The sequence below is a fragment of the Gossypium hirsutum genome, chromosome A02 (genome assembly GCF_007990345.1).
Source record: "Gossypium hirsutum isolate 1008001.06 chromosome A02, Gossypium_hirsutum_v2.1, whole genome shotgun sequence".
NCBI classification, from domain to species: domain Eukaryota; kingdom Viridiplantae; phylum Streptophyta; class Magnoliopsida; order Malvales; family Malvaceae; genus Gossypium; species Gossypium hirsutum.
In genome coordinates, this window is record NC_053425.1 from 45,543,714 (window position 1) to 45,563,376 (window position 19,663).

Genomic DNA, 19,663 nt, shown 5'->3' on the forward strand with positions numbered 1-19,663 from the left:
TTTAGGCCCAATAACTCGATTTCACTAAAAATGGGTCAGAATCACTGTTTGCACCCATGAATTGTTAGTAACCGTTAATGAACATGGAAACCCTAATTTTCAGTAAAAATTACAGAATTACCCTTATAATATGAAAATGACTGTTTTGCCCCTAGGTAAAAATGACCATTATACCCCTAGGGTTTAAATATGAATTTAATACATGGGATTTTGATAAACATGGTATGTATGATATGCACATGACATGTATGATATGCACATGATATGTATGATATGCACATGGTGTATTCATAAATGCATTGGGTTGGGTTTATATGGATGGAGGAAGTGCAAAAGGGCTTATGCCCTAGTTATTAAAGGGCTTATGCCCCAGTTGTTAAAAGGGATTTTGCCCCAGTTATTAAAAGAGGCTAGGCCTCCAGTTATATGATAAAGCAGCTATGCTGCCAGTGGAGAGTTATGGCGGGGTGGGTCGAGTTAATCCGCACATGGTGTGTTGGTTGGTACGAGTGGAGAGTAGCGGATGGTGGGTTGAGTAGTCTCCCCAAATGGGCTTGCATTCTCTCATTGACATTACATGTGATATTGAAATGGGCCTATGGGCCATACCGTTTACAGTAAAAGCTTTGGCCCAGTAATATGAAATATGAAAAGGTTTCGGCCCAGTACATGTTGAGTTTGGATTTGGGCTTAGGCCCAACAGGCTGTTATTGTTTTGGGCTCTGAAAGGGGCTTGTTTCACACTGAGTTTCCAAACGCACCCCCTTTCCTTAACCTTGCAGGTGAGCCTTGATGTGGGGACTTAGGCCGGAGGGGATTCAGAGTAGCCACGGTGATCGCCTTTGGACTTTTAAATAAGCGTTGGTTTTCATTAAATTTCCTTTAATTATTATTTATTTTTGGGTTGTAATAAGGCCATTTTAACATTCCTTTTATTTCTTTTCGGAATTATTTTAATTTTAATAACTTTAAACCTGGTTGATAATTATTCAAATGGGCTAGACTTAGGATGTGTTTTTAAAATGATACTTGTTTTCAAAATAGCTCAACGCCACGATTAATCGATTTATCAAAGACGTCCACATAAACAAATTTAAACTCGATATAACAAAGTGTGGCTATGGTTGTGGGCATGTCTAGGATTGGATCCAATAAAAGAGCTTGGTACTTAAGCAGCCTTCATGGCACACCTCCTCTGTCTCGGATACCTACCTGGTGCCTAGCTTCCATACACTTTGTTAACTCAACAAAATATATGGTTTTTAAAAACACTAAGACGAAACGTGGGTTTCAACTCTAATGTGGCACGTCAGATTCGGTCATAACGTCTGGGCCGGGTTTGGGGTGTTACAGTCCAACCCTTTAGGTAAACATGTATTAGTTGACAAAGTGTGTAGAAATTGTCCTTTAAAAATTAGAGGTCATTTTTTTCTAGCTAACTTGATGTTATTGCCGTTTAATGAATTTGATGCAATCTTGAGATTGATTGGTTAGCTTCTCATGGTGTTGTAGTGGATTGTGGAAGAAAAGTGATTGAGTTGAAATGTGCAAGCGGGGATATTCTTCGGTTGAAATGGGTGAATTAGACAATTCGCCTGTAGTGATATCGTCCATGTCGGTAGTGAGATATTTGAGAAAAGGGTATGAAGCTTACCTCACTTTTGTATTGAATATTCAAGCATCTGAATTGAAGATTGAGTCAGTACTAGTGGTATGTGAGTTCAAAAATGTGTTTCCGGAGGAATTACCCGATTGCCTCCAGTGAGGGAAGTTGAATTTGGAATCGAGTTAGCCTCTGGTACAACACCTATCTCAATTACTCCATATAGGATGGCTCCGACGAAGTTAAAAGAGTTGAAAGTTCATCTACAAGAGTTAACGAATAAAGGTTTTACGAGACCGAGCTATTCTCAGTGGGGTGCTCTGGTACTTTTTGTGAAAAAGAAAGACGGGTCGATAAGGTTATGTATAGACTACAAACAGCTTAACAAGGTGATTGTAAAGGACAAGTTTCCCTTTCCAAGGATAGACGATCTGTTTGACCAATTGAAAGGAGCCACCATGTTTTCCAAGATAGACTTAAGGTCCGGTTATTACCAGCTCAGAGTAAAAGTGCAAGATATACTGAAAATCGCGTTTAGGATGAGGTGTGGGCACTATGAGTTCCTTGTAATGCCCTTTGGTTTAACGAATGCCCCTGCGATGTTTATGTACTTGATGAATCGCATTTTTTAGCTGTATTTGGATAAGTTCGTAGTGGTCTTTATCGATGATATATTAATTTATTCTTTAGATGCGAGTGAACACGCAGAGCATTTGAGAATTGTTTTGCAGACCTTAAGGGATAAGCAGCTGTATGCCAAGTTTAGTAAAAGTGAGTTTTGGCTTCGAGAGGTCAAATTCTAAAGACACATAGTGTCGGGTGACAGAAATAGAGTTGATCCGAGTAAGATCTCGATTATTGTTGAGTGGAAACCGTCGAGGAATATGCCAGAGATTAGAAGCTTTCTGGCTTGGCAAGGTACTACAGATGGCTTGTTAAAGGGTTCTCGATGATAGCTACTCCGATGACTAGACTGCTACAAAAAGAGGTCAAGTTCGAGTGGAATGATAAGTGCCAATAGAGCTTCAAGACATTTAAGGCGTTATTGACCGAAGCCTCAGTTTTAGTGCAATTGGAACTGGGAAAAGAGTTTTTGGCATATAGCAACGCCTCCGTAAATGGATTGGGATACGTACTCATGCAAGAAGGTAAGGTCATAGCCTATGCATCGAGACAGTTAAAGCCGCATGATAAAAACTACTCGACCCATGATTTAGAGTTGGCCGCCATTGTATTTGCATTGAAAATATGGAGACACCATTTGTATGGCGAGAAATGCCAAGTGTTCACCAACCCTAAAAGCCTCAAGTACTTGATGACTCAGAAGGAGTTGAACCTATGACAACGAAGATGGTTGGAATTGATAGAAGACTACAAGTTAATAATCAACTACCACCCTGGAAAAGCAAACATAGTCGTTGACGCTCTGAATAAAAAGTCATTATTGCCTTGAGGGCCATGAACACTCAGTTATTGGTGGCCAATGATGGTTTGGTTCTAGCAGAACTGAGAGCTAGACCGATGTTCCTTCAAGAGATCCATGAAGCTTAGAAGGGTGATAAGGAATTGCAAGCCAAGATGACTCAGAACAAGACAGGTTGTGAACCAGACTTTCAAATTGGTACAGATGGGTGTTTAATACTCAATGATAGGGTTTGTGTACCCAAGGACAATGAGCTTATTCAGAGGATTCTACGAGAAGCACATAGTGGTTACTTGTCTATCCATCTAGGTAGCGTGAAAATGTATAACGACTTGAAGAAAATGTACTAGTGGTCAGGAATGAAAAGAGACATTTCAGGGTTTGTTTCTAAATGTCTAGTTTGTCAGCAAGTGAAGGCTGAACACCAAGTACCTTCGGGTTTGCTTCAACTCGTAATCGTTCCCGAGTGGAAATGGGACCGTGTAACTATGGATTTTGTGTCAGGGTGGCCTTTGACACTAAGGAAAGAGGATTTCGTTTGGGTTGTTGTTGATAGGCTTCCCAAATTGGCACATTTTATACCGGTGCGTACTGACTATTCCCTTGAGAAATTGGCTAAATTGTATGTTTCTAAGATTGTGAGACTTCATAGAGTACCCTTGTCGATTATTTCGAATAGAGATTTGAGATTTACCTTGCGGTTTTAGAAGAAGTTACAAGAGGCGTTGGGAAAAAATTTGAATTTTAGTAAGGATTTTCACCCTCAAACTGACTGCTAGTCAGAAAGAGTGATTTAGATCTTAGAAGACATGTTGTGGTGTTGTGTTCTCAAGTTGCAAGGCAGCTGGGAAAGGTATTTACCATTGGTAGAGTTTGCCTACAACAATAGTTATCAGTCAAGTCTGAAAATTGCGCCCTATGAGGTTTTGTATGAATGCAAGTGTCGAATTCCCTTATATTGGACCGAACTTAAAGAAAATTAGATTCACGTGGTTGACTTGGTCAAAGAAACCGAAGAGAAAGTTAAGGTGATTCGCGACTGTTTGAAGGCCGCTTCAGATAGACAGAAATCTACGCTGATTTGAAACGAAAGGAAATTGAGTTTCAAGTTGGTGATAGGGTGTTTTTGAAAGTATCCCTGTGGAGGAAAGTCCTCAGATTCGGTAGAAAGGGGAAGCTGAGTCCTCGTTTCATAGGACCTTATGAGATTACCGAGAGAGTAGGGCCTGTTGCCTACCGATTGACTTTGCCCTCAGAGTTGGAAAGGAGTCATGATGTGTTTCATGTGTCCATGTTACGTCGATATAGATCGGATCCTTCGCATGTGATCGTGCCAACTGAGGTGGAGATTCAGCTGGACATGACTTATGGTGAAGAGTCGGTTAAGATTTTGGCTCGGGAGGTCAAACAATTGAGGAATAAAAGTATAGCACTCGTGAAAGTTTTATGGCATAGACAGGGAGTCGAGGAAGCCACATGGGAACCCGAGGAGACCATGAGAGATCAATACCCCAACTTATTCACTAGTAAGATTTTTGGGGACAAAAATCCCTAAGGGGGGAGAATTTTAACGGCTCGATTTTGGGCTTAGTCAGAATAGTGGTTTTGGGACCACAATCTGAGGTCGAGGAATTATTTTTGTTATTATTTTGGTGTCATAGTATGATTATGTGAGTGTATGAAAAATTTGGTGGATTAATTTTAGAGTTTGTAAGCCAAATTGCAAAAAAGGACTAAATCGCATAAAGGGCAAAAGTTTTGTTTTACTAGCCAAAGGTGTTAGATAGCTAGAGAACCAAAATTTGGGGGTCTTTAAAGTGCAATTAGGCCCTTTAGAAGCTGATGGCCGGCCATAGGGGACAGGAAAATCAAATGGTCAATGGGTAGGTGACTTAATGTGTAATAAATTATTACCCTAGTGACTAGCCATCATCTTTTTCATTTTTTCTTTTCTTCTCTACCGAAAGTTTTAGGAAGAATGGGGGTTTTTGAAAGCTTGAAACTTTCAGCCACTTATAACTCTCTCAAGTAAGTGATTTAGATGGTTATTTTTGATGATTTTGGTACCTTTGGAACCCTTGTAACATGAGCTATCTATTGAGGGGACTATTTGGCAAAATAGTTGATAGTCTAGGGATTTCCCATGAAATAATTTATGATTTTTGTTGAGTTTTTATGGAAGAAAATGAAACTTGATTGTTAAATAAACAACTTTTGTGAAAGGACTTATCATGAAAACCCTAATAGGACCATTTTGTAAAGTTTATAAAATAGATAGTACTTTTTGTTAAATAATAGAAATTTTAGGTTGCTATAAGAGTAAAAAAGGTTCGGCTAGGTTTAATACATGAAGAAATTTGATAAAAATTGATTTTCAAGCCTAGGGGTAAAATGGTCATTTTGTGAAAGTATAGGGGCAAAATGGTCATTTTGCCAAAAATGTGAATTTTTTATTGTCTAAATTTATTTAGTGATTAAATGAGTGAATTTTTATTATGTTAGATCAAGAAATATGAAAATCGAACTTGGACCGAGGAAAGGCCAAGCTTATGGATTAGGTCGATTAGTTGCTCACCTTTTGTAAGCCAAGGTAAGTTGTACGTAAATAATGCTAATTCAATATTATCATGTATTGTACAATTAGTATGGTATGAATTGTTGATTTTCATTGTGAATAAGAATTTGTATAATGAAGACTTCCGGTTGAACATTAGGAATAGATTTGGATATTTATGCCATGACATTGGGTGATATGTGTGCTAGTGTAAGACATGTCTGGGACATGCATCGACCACAAATTGAGAGCCAGTGTAAGACATGTCTGGGACATGCATTAGCCTAAAGATATACCAGCCAGTGTAAGACATGTCTAGGACATACATCGGCCTCGAGATATACAAGCTAGTGTAAGACCTGTTTGGGACATGGCATTAGCTTGTTGCGTGTCATTGTAAGACCTGTCTGGGACATGGCATCGATACTGATAGATGAGAGCAAGTGTAAAACCTGTCTAGGACACGACATCAACCTCAATATATGAAAGTCAGTGTAAGACCTGTCTGGGACATGGCATCGATTTTGATGTGCTAGCCAGTGTAAGACTATGTCTAGGACATGGCGACGGCATCTTATCCCATGTTTGAGGCTAATGAATATCCTGTAGTATTCCAAATGGTTCAACGGAAGATTTATGATTTATATCGAATGAGAGAACTTATGACCATGTGGTGAGTGGTACAGGTACCTAAATGAGAATTTCAAAATACGAGCTTCATTTACGTTGTCTATTTAGTAAGGAAGGAAAGTGAGTAAGTTATGCTTATAAACATCTGTGTATTTTGCATGAAGTATGAATGTGAATTCAATCAATGTTGTATGCTTGATAAGAGATGAATATGAACAATTAATATTTATGAATCCTCACTTTCGTGTGCAAATTGAGTTATGTTAAGAGTATGATCCCTTATGGTAACTTGTAGCTATTTCATTATTTACATGTGTCTTACTAAGCTTTATGCTTACCTCTTTTCCTTTCCATTTTCTTATAGTGCCTCCAAAGTAGCTCGTGGATCATCGCCTTACGTCGGGGCAACCAGTCACACTATCCCTGAAGCATTTGGTATAGCTAGTTTTATCATTTTGATTATGGCATGTATAGGAACTTGTCTTTTTGTTATGGTCACATTGTTTTGGGCCAAACGAGTGGCTTGTCATAGCTATTGAGTCATTTTGTGTGATGCCATGGATGGTGGATGATATTGGTTATTGATAAATGCAAATGATAATATTCTTTTGGGAAAAAGTAAATTGAATGATTTGCATGTTGTTGAGTTTGTTTGTGAATAAGTAGAGTGGCCCTAATGTGTGGAATGTTTAGTTGGGGGCTGATTTAGCCATGTGGTTGTGTACTAAATGGGTTTGCCTTGGTGTAGTATAGCTTGGTGCAAGTAAAGGTGTCAAATAGGCTTGGTAAATAGCCTTATTTTGTCCACACGGGTAGACACACGAGCATGTGTCTAGATCGTGTGCCTTGGCCGTGTGCCTTTAATTTGTTGCTAACGTCAGAAACTGAATGTTAAGGTTTTTACACACCGACTGCGGCACGGACATGTCATGGCCTTGTGAGGGATACGAGCGTGTGCTCGGCCGTGTGAAAACCCCTGGATGTTCGAAATTGGAATTAAATTCACATGGGTTTGGGGCACGGGTGTAACCCCTTGTGCTTAGGCCTTGTGAACCATATGGGCCTTTAGTACGGCCATGTCAAAATGGACACACGGGGGGTGTGTCGCCTTTCACACGAGTGTGTGCCCCTGTTTCAAGTGACATTTTTCAAAGTTCTCAAAGATGTTCGGTTTAATCCCAAATCGTTTCCAAAGTGTGTTTTAGGCCTCGTAGGCCCATATTAAGAATTTATAGATCAAGATTGAAATGTTTTAAATTCGATCGAGTTTTTATGACTCGAAATGATTGTAAGCATGTGTTTAAGTTAGGTAATACCTTGTGCCCAGTCCTGGCCCCGGACTTGGGTAAGAGGTGTTACACTAAATTTCTTTTTGGGACTCCAAATCAAGCAAATAAAGGATAGTATCTTCAGCAATCAAGCTAAGTGCAAAAGGGAAATGCTAAAGAAGTTTGGGATGGAAACTCTTAAACCACAAGCTACTCCCATGAGCCCGTCTACAAAGCTTGACAAAGATGAGAAAAGTAAATGTGTTAATTTAAAGTTATATAGGTCTATGATTGGCTCTTTGATTTATCTTACAACAAGTAGACTTGATATCATGTTTATGGTTTGCTTGTGTGTTAGATTTCAATCATGTCATAAAGAATCACATTTACAAGCCCTTAAGAGAATCTTTAGATTCCTTAGAGACACTCTTAGTTTAGGTCTTTAATATCCTAGAGACTCATCCTTTAGCTTGTATGCATTATTGGATGTGGATTTTGGAGGATGCAAATTAGATAGGAAAAATATCTCTGATACTTATCAATTCCTAAGCAACATGCTAATATCATGGTTTTCAAAGAAAAAAATAGTGTTGCATTGTCCACCACCAAAGCAAAATATATTTCTTCCATTAGTTGTTGTGCTCAAGTTTTATGGATAAAACAACAACTTAAGGACTATTAAATAGATTTAGATACCATTCTTATAAAGTGTGACAATACCAGTGATATTTATCTCACTAAAAGTCTCATCCATCATTCTAGGACTAAACACATTGAAATAAGAAATCATTTCATTAGAGATCATGTCCAAAGAGGAGAAATAGTTCTAAAGTATGTAGACACTTTAAGCCAATTAGCTGATATTTTTACAAAACCTTTAGACAAGGAGAGATTTTGGACACTTAGGAGAGAACTAGGTTTGACCACTTTGCCTTGACTTTGTGTTGAATTTTTCCATTGACATTGATTGATTTTTAAATTTGTAAATTGTGTTTTTATTGCAAAAAGCATGATAGTATGGCATTCATAGATCTTGTATGCAAAAATATTGGGGGAGTTTTATGTGGTTATTTGATTTATTTTGACCTTATTTATCTAGCATGATTTTTTTCTTTTACTCTTGTACTTGCTAAGAATGGATTTAATATTGATAATTTAGCCTTTTTTAATCTAATTTTGCTTCATGAATCATATGCATCATGCTTAAATTTGGCATTTTCATGCATAACAAATCATTTGGGATGATCTTAGAGTCATTCTAGGACCCTTAGAACCCTTTAGGACCTAAAAGTTTCATTTTTGCAATTTTTCTGTACTTGGAAATTAGAACTGCAATTTGGTATCAGTATTATTTAAAAAATATCGATACCATTTAGTTTTTGAACGCACCTACACCGTGTTTCTTCAAAAGTAATTTGCAGAAACCCAAATTTTTTTTTCTCTTCATCCAAAAATCATTTTCTCATATTAAAAAATTCTTCAAAACTCTTGATTCTTTTTGTAAAATATTATCTTTGCAACCCTTTAAAACACCATTACATCAAGATTTCAATATTTTAAAGGTAATCCCTATAACAAACTGACTTTGGGGCTAGTCGGAACAGTGGTTTCGGAACCACTAACTCGAGGTTGAGGAAATTATTTTTATATTATTTTATATATTTTAGCATGATTAGAAAAGTACATGAAAATTTTGGTGCATTAATTTTAGCGATTGCTTGCTTAATTGCGAAAAAGGACTAAATCGCATAAAGTACAAAAGTCTTAAATTTTTAGTTAAAGGTGTTAAATTGCTATGAAACTTAGTTTAGGGGGTTTTTTAAAGGGAAATTACACCCTTTCCTAAGATCTTGGCCGGCCATAGGGAACAATTTGGTCAAAAAGTCAAAAGTTTAGGTGGTTTGGTGACTTAATTGAATCAAAAAAGACAAGATGACTTCATCCTTTCACTCTCTTCTCCTACCACCGAAATTTTCAGCCATTACGGGCGTTTTTGAGCTTAAAAATTTCAGGAACTCTAAGCCTTTGCAAGTAATTGATTCTCATGAGTTCTCTTAATGATTTTTACATTTTTGGACCCCTTGAAGCATGGGCTTTCAAATGAGGGGACTATTTTGCAAGATAGACAAGAGTCTAGGGTTTTACCATGAAAGCATGTGTGTTGATAACTGAAATTTTATGGAAGAATATGAGTCTTAAATGGGTAATAAACAACTTTTGTGAAGAGATTTCTCATGAAAACCCTATTAGGGACTATTTTGTATAAGTTGTAAAATAGATGATAAATGTATGGATAGTGGAAATTTTGGATTTCTATCAGAGTAAAAAGGGTTCGGCTAGGCTTATTATATGAAGAAGTCTGATAAAAATCGATTTTTGTGGTCATTTTGTGAAAGTCTAAGGGGAAAAAAGTCATTTTGCCCAATTATGAAATTTGAGTGTATAAATCGATGCACTGATGAAATAAATGACTTTTATTAATGTAGATAAAGAGAAACGTGATTCGGGTCTTGATTGGGGTAAGAATAAAGTTTACGAGGATTAAGCTCGTCTTCATCATTTTGTATCGAGGTAAGTACATATGTAAATAATGTTTTAACAAAACTTACTTAAAAATACCTTTATAATATACATGTGCAATTAGCTTATTGTGGTTATGTATCTGAAGTTTCAATTGTTGCCATGAATGTGTAAATGACATGTTCTTCGAGTATAATACGTTGCGAGCAAATGTGATACTATTCGGTTAAACATGAAATCCCGTTGAACTGTGGATATATAATAGGATACGAAGGGGCATGTCATGAAAATTATGTGTTCTGAACTCATGAGTTAAGTCTGAGTTCATGAGATGATTTTTATAAGTAACATAGGACCGAGTACTGGCTTTGTGCACAGGCCCGTGAGTGGCTCAATGAGCGAACGTTACATAATTGCCATGGGGTCCGGGTCCTTACTTGATAGAAAGGCCTGTGAGTAGCTCAAATGTGAGCCCATCATAGTATGAGGTAGCCCTAACTATCTATATAACATTTATATGAAAATTCCCTACGTATTCCTATGTATCCCTAGCGTTCAACGGGTAATGCAAAGATTTAGTTGGTGAAAATTTGATGACGTACGTAGACTGAACTCATGGATAAAGCCTAAGACTATGAGGAGATGTCTTTCAACATATATGAATGAAAGGAAGAATAAGATCGAGAAGTCTAAGTGATTCAAATCTTTTATGCATGTCAATTTATCGTTTGATAGATATGTTTTCTTTTAATTACATTTTATTTGCATATATGTACTTACTAAGCTTACATGCTTACCTTCCTTTCTTTTCTTTCCTTATAATGCCGCCAAGCTAGCATCGGGGATCTAGTAACGTTAAAAGCTTTGATCACACTATCACTCAAGACCTTGGTATAGTTAGTTAATTGTTTTGTTTACTGGCATGTATAGGGACTCGAGTCTTTTGTTTAGCGTTTTGTGAAGTAGAAAAATGTGTTGGCTCATATGTGATTATGATACTCATTTTGTATAGGACATGAATGTTGGCTAATGCTAATTATTATTCAATATGATGATGCAAATTTCTAATGGTTATGGTTGTTTTGGTTATGCATATTATGTTGGTATTGAACTTGGTTGATCTTATATAAATAGGTGTTTGTAAGGGTGGCAAAGAGGCTTGGTAAATAGCCTCATTTTGTCCACAAGGGTAGACACACGGGAGTGTGTCTAGGCCATGTGTGTAACACCCCAAACCCGAGACCGTCACCGGAGTCGAACACGAGGTGTTAACAGACTTTAAACAACTTATAAAAAAATTTCCCAGACACTGCCAATCTGCGTACTAGTTGCTTTAAAAATCATATCTTGAGTTCAGAAACTCGGAATCCAGTTCCGTAAATTTTCCCTGAAACTAGACTCATATTCCCATCTACATATTTTTTTTTAGAATTTTTTGTTGGGAAAATTAGTACAGTTTATTATTCAAAGTCTCCCATGTTACAGGGATCAACTACACTGACCTTCGCGCATTACGACTTGGATATCTCCCTGTACAGGGCTTCAATACTGATGTCGTTTGTTTCTATAGAAACTAGACTCAGAGAGGAATCTATACACATATGGAATGACTCCTAATTATCTCTGGTTAATTTATAATGAATTTCCAAAGTCGAAACAGGGAATCCAGAAACCGTTCTGGCCCTGTCTCACGAGAACCTGAATATCTCTTAACATACTGTCCATATGATCGTTTCGTTACTTTTCTATGAAAATAGATTCATCAAGGTTCGTTTACATAATTTATTCACTATTTAATTCTATTCCTACTATTTTTAGTGATTTTCCAAATCTACATCACTGCTGCTGTCAGCATCTGCCTTTAAGGTAGACTTTACCTATTTCATAGTTTCCATGATTCAACTAGCCCTTTTAGCATAAATAGCACAATTTATGATAGTGATTAACCATTCCCATGGCCAATCCTTATTAAGCATATCCACACCTCTCAATAACCATATCCATACCAAATGATTATAACATTATACTCAAACATATATAAGCCATTTTTGCATGGCTAACCAAAATTATACAAGTCCAAAGGGTCCATGACCCACAGCAAACGGGTAGTCCTATACATGCCATATCCAGAGTTCAACTAAAAGAGTACCAAAAGGGCTTTGATAGTGTGGGTGACTTCGACTTCGATGATCCCGAATCCGATATCCGACGAACAAAATCTATAAAACAGAGAGCCAAAGCAACGTGGTAAGCATTTTAAAGCTTAGTAAGTTTCAAGTAATGAAATCGGCTTTGACTAAAGTATTACATTCACATAGCTAAATGGATCACTTTATTAATACACATTCTCATACACATACTTACTTCACACTTCATCAACATATACACACAAGGTATTAACCTATCTAAAAGTCGAAAGTTCGTTAGTCGATTGAACGAATACTATTAAAAACGAATCGACTTTTCCGATGCATACGAACACATACCTTATCGTTTGGGTTTTTCGAGCGTTTTAATTGAATTTATTACAGCACAACACGCTCACCTTCGAACCCAAGTTTCTTCGGAATTTAGCCGGATATAACTACAAGCACAAATGCCTTCGGGTCTTAGCCCGGATATATCAACTCGCACAAATGCCTTCGGGCCTTAGCCCGGATAAAATCACTAGCACAATTGCCTTCGGGTCTTAACCCGGGTATAGCAACTCGCACAAATGCCTTCGGGTCTTAGCCCGGATAAAATCACTAGCACAATTGCCTTCGGGTCTTAACCCGGATATCATTCAAATGCTCATGCACACATATATCAACAATCATGACACATCCATATTTCATTTTCGTTACTAAGGCTCAAACACAAAGCATTTATTTAACCTTTCCAATTTCGGCTCAATAGCCACACACAAAGAGCATGATTTCAATCGGCTTTATAACATAGTCTCTATGCACATTCGGCTATCCGTCATAGTATGACTAATCATTTTAATATAATTCAAGTAGGGTCATTACTCGAAGACTTACCTCGGATGTTGTCGAACAACTTTAATGGCTATTCAATTACTTTTTCCTTCCCTTTATCGGATTTAGTTCCCCTTTGCTCTTGAGCTTAAAGAATACAAATAGGAGTATTCAATATTTAAACCAATAATATGAATTTATTAATCACATTCGACAATCACATATCATTAAATTTTCAAACCAAAATGTCATTATATGACCACATATATACATATCCATATACTTAAGCTCAATAATTATAATATAATATCATGTACTCACTTTAAGTATATTGCCGAATATACTTAATCATACATACACCTAACCAAAATAATTTCCAAAACCTTTATATCATTTATACACTAAGCCGAATACTCTTACCAAGTTCACCTATATTCTTCAACAAATTCTTCATTGATCAAACACATATTCGGCTAAAGAAATGGTAATTTTAGCAACTTTTGATTTAATACTTAATCAATTATAATACATCTAAATATTCTTTTCATATTATTAACTCAAATCACATACATTATTTAATATAACGTTTTCACATTCGACATTAGTATCAACCATAGTAGCCGATTCTTCCTACTTTGTACCCATGCATCTATTTAATCCTTAGTTAGTTCAAACACTCACACACTAAGATTCATCCAATTTTAACAAGAAATAAAATCCTTAATCCTCAAACTACCATGGCCGAATGTTATAACCCAAGCCACATATATTGTTCCTCAAGGCCCTTCAAGGACCACATTCGGCACATCCTTAATAACAACCCAAATTTGAACCTTCAAGAAAGAAGAAGAAAAAATATATGTGCTAAGAGCTTCAAACTACTTGGCCAAATATAAAACCTCCTAACAATCAAAACTTAAGCCATGGAATGATTAGAACTTGAACTAACCACCTTCTTTATACAAAATTTTCCAAGAATTTCAAGGTACTTACCTCTTCTTAATCCTCATCCAAACCGATCATAAAGCAAGAGAACTCTTTCTTCTTCCTTTGATTTTTCGGTCAAGAAGAACAAAGAGGATGAAGCCTTCTTTTTTTTTCTTCTAGTTTCGGCAAAATGGGGGAGCAAGGATGAAACAACTTTGGTTTCTCCTCCCACTCCCCTCATATTTTATTGTTCTTAACACAACATGTTGTCATAAACTTTTCATAATATGTTTTACCCATCACAATTTGTCTATCCACCTTGTCATGGCCGGCCACTACTATTTAGGGGGGAAATTGACATGCAAGTCCCCCTTTTTATTTCATGCACTAATAGATCCTTATGCTTTGACCTATCACATTTCAAAATTTTCTCACATAAGTCCTATTTGATAAAATTCACTTACAATTAACAAAATTCAAACACGAAATTTTCACACATGCACATGTACATATAATGAGCATCAATTATGACGGTTAATTATTTTTATGACTCAGTTTAGTGGTCCCGAAACCACTTCCCGACTAGGGTCAATTTTGGGCTGTCACAACTCTCCCCCACTTAAGAAATTTTCGTCCCCGAAAATCTTACCGGTAAATAGGTTTGGGTATCGTTCTTTCATTGAGCTCTCGGTTTCCCAAGTAGCTTCCTCGATCCCGTGTTTGAGCCATAACAACTTAACTAACGGAACCCTTTTGTTTCGCAACTCTTTCACTTCACGAGCTAGGATACGAATCGGTTCTTCTTCATAACTCAAGTCAGATTGAATTTCAACTTCTGAGGGATTAATCACATGTGACGGATCGGATCTATAACGTCGAAGCATCGAAACATGAAAGACATCGTGAATCTTTTGAAGTTCAGGGGGCAAAATCAATCTATACGCAACCGGACCAACTCGTTCGGAGATTTCGTATGGCCCAATGAATCTCAGGCTCAACTTGCCCTTACGGCCAAATCTGAGTACCTTTTTCCAAGGCGAAACTTTAAGAAACACTTTATCTCCCACCTGATATTCAATGTCTTTTCGTTTCAAATCCGCATACGATTTTTGACGATCTGTGGCTGCTTTCAGACTTTCACGGATTACCTTTACTTTCTGTTCGGCATCTTTAATCAAATCAACTCCGAAAATTTTACTTTCACCGAGCTCGGTCCAAAACAATGGTGTACGACATTTACGACCGTACAAAGCCTCGTAAAGTGCCATCTTAATACTTGATTGAAAACTATTGTTGTAAGCGAATTCAATCAAAGGTAAATACCGTTCCCATGAACTACTGAACTCGAGGATGCAACATCTCAACATATCCTCAAGTATCTGAATTATCCGCTCAGATTGACCATCGGTTTGGGGGTGAAAAGCAGTGCTAAAATGCAGCTTGGTACCCAAAGCTTCTTGCAATTTCCTTCAAAATCGTGAGGTGAATCTCGGATCTCTATCCGACACGATAGAAATAGGTACCCCGTGTAATCTCACAATCTGAGAAACGTACAATTCAGCTAGTTTATCCAATGAAAAATCCGTACGCACGGGGATAAAGTGAGCCGACTTAGTCAGTCTATCGACAACAACCCAAATCGCATCTTTCTTACTTGCTGACAACGGCAGTCCGGACACAAAGTCCATTGTGACTCGATCCCATTTCCACTCAGGTATCATGATCAGCTGAAGTAATCCTGAAGGCACTTGATGTTCTGCTTTTACTTGTTGACATATTAAACATCTCGAAACAAAGTCGGAGATGTCTCGTTTCATACCATGCCACCAAAACCGACGTTTCAAATCGTTGTACATTTTCGTACTCCCCGGGTGAATTGACATTCGGCTACAATGGGCTTCGTTCAGAATCATCGAAATGAGTTCCAAATTCTTTGGAACACACAAACGACTTCTGAACCTCAAACAATCATCATCATCAATTTGAAACTCCGATTCTTTGTTCGGAACACACTCAGCCCGTTTTGCAACCAATTCATCATCAACTTTCTGGGCTTCACGAATTTGATGATTCAATAATGGTTTGGCTTTTAATTCAGCTACTAACACATTGTCGGGTAGAACAGACAAGTGCACATTCATCGCTCGTAAAGCAAACAATGATTTCTGGCTTAAGGCGTCCGCAACCACATTAGCCTTTCCCGGGTGGTAATCAATGACAAGCTCGTAATCTTTCAACAACTCAAGCCAACGTCTTTGTCGCAGATTTAAGTCTCTTTGAGTCATCAAATATTTGAGACTTTTGTTATCCGAAAATACATGGCACTTTTCACCAAATAAGTAATGTCGCCATATTTTTAAAGCAAATACGATGGCAGCTAGTTCAAGATCATGGGTCGGATAATTTTTCTCATGTGGCTTTAATTGTCTCGACGCATAGGCCACCACTCGACCTTCTTGCATCAATACGCAACCCAACCCAAGTAGGGATGTGTCACTATAAATGACAAACTCTTTGCCTGATTCGGGTTGCACTAAAATTGGAGCTTCAGTCAAATAAGTTTTCAGTTGATCGAAACTTTTCTGACATTTCTCCGTCCATTCGAACTTAACATCCTTTTGAAGTAGCTTCGTCATTGGTGTGGCTATCATCGAGAAACCTATGACAAATCGTCGGTAATAACCGGTGAGTCCCAAAAAGCTCCGAACCTCAGTAATATTTCTCGGAGGTTTCCAGTTAAGTATGGCTGAAATTTTGTTCGGGTCAACTCGAATACCCGATGCGGATACCACATGACCCAAGAAGCTAACCTCTCTTAACCAGAACTCACACTTATTGAACTTAGCATATAACTGCTTATCCCGCAAAATTTGCAACACTAGTCTCAGGTGCTCAGCATGTTCGGTCTCATCTCTTGAATAGACCAAGATGTCATCAATGAACACAACTACGAACCGATCCAAATATGGTCTGAAGATCCGGTTCATCAAATCCATAAATATCGCAGGGGCATTAGTGAGCCCAAACGGCATCACTAAGAATTCGTAGTGACCATATCTCGTTCTGAAGGTAGTTTTGGGTATGTCTGAATCTCGAATTCGCAACTGATAATAGCCCGATCTCAAATCTATTTTTGAGAACACTAAGGCTCCTTTTAGTTGATCAAACAAATCATCAATACGCGGTAACGGATATTTATTCTTTATCGTCGCTTTATTCAGTTGACGATAGTCAATGCACAACCTCATGGTTCCGTCCTTCTTTTTCACGAACAATACTGGTGCACCCCAAGGTGAGAAACTTGGTCGAGCAAAACCTCTATCCGTCAATTCTTGCAACTGAGCTTTCAACTCTTTTAACTCGGTTGGTGCCATGCGATACGGAGCTATCGAAATCGGCGTAGTCCCAGGTACAAGCTCAATACCAAACTCTATCTCCCGAACAGGTGGTAAACCCGGTAATTCTTCAGGAAAAACATCCGGGTATTCACAAACCACCGGCACAGATTCGGGTTTCTTTTCTAATTCTTTGTCATCAAGTACATACGCAAGGTATGCTTCGCACCCTTTTCTTACATATTTCTGGGCCAACATTGAGGATATTACAGCTGGCAACCCATCCAAGTCCGTAGACTCAACTCGGATTACTTCGTTATTTGCGCACCTCAAATTAATAGTCTTGCTTTTGCAATTCACAACCGCATCATGCGCGGTCAACCAATCCAAACCAAGAATAACATCAAATTCATCAAACGGCAAAAGCATCAAGTCCGCCGGAAAATAGGAACCTCGAATTACTAGGGGACATTTCTTACACACTTTGTCGACAAGCACGTAACGACCCAAGGGATTTGACACCCGAATTACGAACTCAGTAGACTCAATAGGTAAAGTCTTACTGGATGCTAAGGTTTCACATATGTAAGAATGAGTAGAACCGGGGTCAATCAAAGCAATTACATTAGTATCAAAGAGAGTAAAAGTACCGGTAATAACATCAGGCGAAGAAGCATCCTCGCGGGCACGTATAGCATAAGCTCTAGTAGGCGCACGAGCCTCGGATCTGGTCGTAGCATCTCTAGATCCCCTCTGACCACCACTAGCATTGCCCGTATTTCCAGATGGTCTACCTCGAGCAGTGGTAGCACCCGGTTTCCCACTCTGATTTACATTCTGTTCAGACAACCTCGGGCAATCTTTAATGAAGTGGTCAACTGATCCGCACTTGTAACAGGAGCGGTCAGGGAATCTACAACTCCCCGAATGCCATTTACCGCAATATCGACATTTCGTTCTGTCTCAACGTTCATTCCCAACACTGGTGATCGAAGTGCCTCGTGTACCCACAGGGGGTCGATCACGATCTCGTCTAAAAAGGCCCGAAGTGCCTCTAGACCGGCCCACATCATCTCGGAATTTCTTTGATGCCTGTTGAAGAGACTTTCGCGAGGATCTTTTACGAAACTCTCCAGTTCCCACATCAACTTTTTGTTTTTCTTTTCTAAGCTCTTCAACTTTACAAGCTCGCTCGACAAGTACTACGAACTCTCGTATTTCAAGAATGCCCACGAACATTTTTATATCTTCATTCAGCCCATCCTTGAAGCGTTTACACATGATAGCCTCGGACGAAACACATTCCCGAGCGTACCTACTAAGTCTAACAAATTTTCGCTCGTAATCAGTAACTGACATAGTGTAACACCCCGAACCCGAGACCGACACCGGAGTCGAACACGAGGTGTTAACAGACTTTAAACCCCTTATAAAAATATTTCTCAGACACTTCCAATCTGCGTACTAGTCGGTTTAAAAATCATATCTTGAGTTTCACAACTCGAAAATCAGTTTCGTGATTTTTCCCTGAAACTAGACTCATATGCCCATCTACATATTTTTTTACTAGAATTTTTGGTCGGGCCAATTAGTACAGTTTATTAGTCAAATTCTCCCATGTTACAGGGATCGACTACCCTGACCTTTGCGCATTACGACTTGGATATCTCCTTGTAAAGGGCTCCAATACTGATGTCGTTTGTTTCTATAGAAACTAGACTCAGAGAGGAATCTATCCATATATGGTATGACTCCTAATTATCTCTGGTTAATTTGTAATGAATTTCCAAAGTCGGAGCAGGAAATCCAGAAACCGGTCTGGCCCTGTCTCACGAGAACCTGAATATCTCTTAACATACTATCCGTATGATTGTTTCATTACTTTCCTATGAAAGTAGATTCATCAAGGTTTGTTTACATAATTTATTCACTATTTAATTCCCTTCCTACTATTTTTAGTGATTTTCCAAATCTACATCACTGCTGCTGTCAGCATCTGCCTTTAAGGTAGACTTTACCTATTTCATGGTTTCCATGATTCAACTAGCCCTTTTTGCATAAATAGCACAATTTATGAAAGTGATTAACCATCCCCATGGCCAATCCTTGTCAAGCATATCCACACCAAATGATTATAACAATATACTCAAACACATATAAGCCATTTTCGCATGGCTATCCAAAATTTATACAAGTCCAAAGGGTCCACGACCCACAACAAACGGGTAGTCCTATACATGCCATTTCGAAGTTCAACCAAAATTGTACCAAAAGGGGGCTTTGATAGTGTGGGCGACTTTGACCTCAAGATCCCGAGTCCGATAGCTGGAGAACCAAATCTATAAAACAGAGGAGCAATGGAACGGAGTAAGCAATTTATGCTTAGTAAGTTTTGAGCAAGGAATTCCAGCACAACAAAAGTATAGCATTCATATGGCTAAAC